The following is a 2,496-nucleotide window of genomic DNA, read 5'->3' as shown; positions in this document are numbered from 1 at the left end:
TCATTCTCTGGTCTTTCTCTCTCCCTTCACTGAAGCTTCTAGTAGAAAGGATGTGACTGCAGGCCCCATGTTGTAGCCCAAATCCAGAGCAATGTGGATCTGTGATAACTGTCACAGTCATCACACGTGTGTCCCTTCGATGGTGCTTGTATCCAATGTTCTTCTTGATGTGGAACCCTAGGAATTCAATCCCTATGGTTCAAGATCTTTGTAACAGGGCCCTGGTAATAGCCTCCAAGCTGCCCCGTCCCCGCTCTGTGCTGACTCCATTCTAACAGTATCACTCACATTGTAAAAAACCATCAACTGGTGTGGCTCAGTGGTTGAGCGTCCACCTATGAACCAGGAGATGACAGTTCAATTCCCGGTCGGGGCGCATGCCTGGGTTGTGGGCTCGATCCCTAGTGTGGGGTGTGCAGGAAACAGCCAATCGGTGATTCTCTCTCATCATTGATGTTTCTATCTCTCTCTCCCTCTCCCTTTCTCTCTGAAATCAATAAAAAAATATTTTTAAAAAACCCTTCAACGTTCCCTCTTTCACAGAAAAGTAAGTCCAAACACCTCAGCCTGCTATCCAAAGTTCCTACTCTTTCTCACCTCCCACCACACCCTCCACCTAAGGACGACTCCAGCCACACCTAAAATTCACAACTGCTGACATTTCCCATCCTTGGATCTTGGCTCCAGATGGCGTGTCCCTCCCACACCCACCGTCACTTGTTAAAGTCCTACCCTCCCTCTAAGGGCCAAGTCAATACCAACCTATGCAAAACTCCCTCTTTTGAGTCTCCTGGCAGGAAAAGATCCCTTTTTATTCTTCATCTTCCTATATGACCGTTGGATGCTTGTAACGTCTGCATGGGTTTGTCTCCTTTGCTAGATCACAAGCATTGCTGAAGTCATCTTCATTCCTCTGCCCTTCTCATGACACTGGGTGTGGCATTGCACCGGCAGTAGATACTCAATAAGTGCTGGTGGAATTGGATTAAATACATTTTAAATATTTTTCAAAAGTACCTCCCATATGAGCTAAGGAAAGAGAAGGCTCCACGGGCAGCCCTTAATATAGGAACATCTCTCTTAAAAAAAAATAAAATAAAATAATTCCAAACCTCAAACTTCTACCAACGGAAGAATAGAGAGCTATAGGAGACAGCTGGGGCACATGGGTAGGTCTTTCCCCTGTCCCCAGGCAGACTGTTGAAAGAATATGAAGGGGTTTGTCCTGCTTTAGTTTGCACTGGAGTCTGGGTTCTGGGGTCAAAGGCAGCCTCCTCCTTTGACCTTTCACTTAGCATCGCAAAGGCAACACTGGTTCTTAGCTTGTGACCTTCCTTGTCAGAAATCAGCATGGGCAGGGGGACTGCCTCTCCCTGAGGTTCCTGTCAAGACGGACTCCGGGGTGCTCTTCGGGAAATTTACCTACAAGGGACTCCCAGCAGGAGAGCGTGCCCTGCCAGGATCCCTGCTTACCCCTGCAAGCCCTCTAGCCACGGATATGTTTGCACAATTGTCTTCATCTTATAAGGGAATTGCCAAGGGGGCTTCGCCGCCCTCTCACAGTCTGGGAAATGTGGGCAGCCTCCTTCCCTGAGATGAGTCTAAGCCTCAGCCCCCACTGCTTTGCTCTCTCCAGGGCTTGGGGAAGTTGTGGCCATTTCCTGTTCCCCTGCCCTGCCCCCTGCTGCTGGCCCAGAACATTAGAAGACCGCTCCTCCCTGACTCGCCCTTCTTTAAGCAGCAGCTCAGAAGTAATATCCTGTGTTTGTGTAGCATGTTCCAGCCAAGACGTCCAAAGCCCTTTGCAAACATCAGCTCATCATTACCGCACCTCTCCCTTTTCTCACCATGTCGTGGCAGGGAACCTGTTGAAAGGGCACCATGTATTACGGGGTGGGGAAGACAGCGTTTGGAATAGAAGACAGGAGGTTAAAAGATGGGAAAGGCCAGAGAGCCTCAACTCCTCAGTAAAATTCACTCTGGTTCTAAAGCAAAAATTTCCCTTCTTTGACATTCCAGTCACCTGGCTGTTTTCTTGGTGACGTGCCAGTATGATGCCACTGTTTTATAACAGTGTTTGGGGGGGGGGGGGGGGAACGGCAGTCTCACTGTGTTTTGCTAACCTGATATCATTGAAAACAGACTCCATGCATTCATGAGGCAATTCTAACTCAGCTGGTAGGAACTAAGTACCTGGTACTTTAATCTACCCGAACCCTTTCACCTTCCTAATGAAGTCTCCATTTCACAGGTGACAAACTGAGGCCTCAGAGTGAGCCAGGTCCCTGGGCCCACAGCTGGTCCCACTGGACCACAGGTCCAGGTTCTGCTGATTTCGATGGGACCTGGGACCTGGGAAAGGCTTTGCAGGCCACACAGGTTCCCCTCGGCCTCTCCGCCTCCATTGCTGGCTGGGGGGCCTGGGAACGGTGAAGTGGACTTCTCCCGCTTCTAGCGGCTTTGCCTTCTTCCTTGGCCCCGGTCTTTGAGTGTCTC

This window comes from Myotis daubentonii, chromosome 2 (genome assembly GCF_963259705.1).
Source record: "Myotis daubentonii chromosome 2, mMyoDau2.1, whole genome shotgun sequence".
In the NCBI taxonomy this organism is placed as follows: domain Eukaryota; kingdom Metazoa; phylum Chordata; class Mammalia; order Chiroptera; family Vespertilionidae; genus Myotis; species Myotis daubentonii.
Note: the sequence above shows the minus strand (reverse complement) of the source record.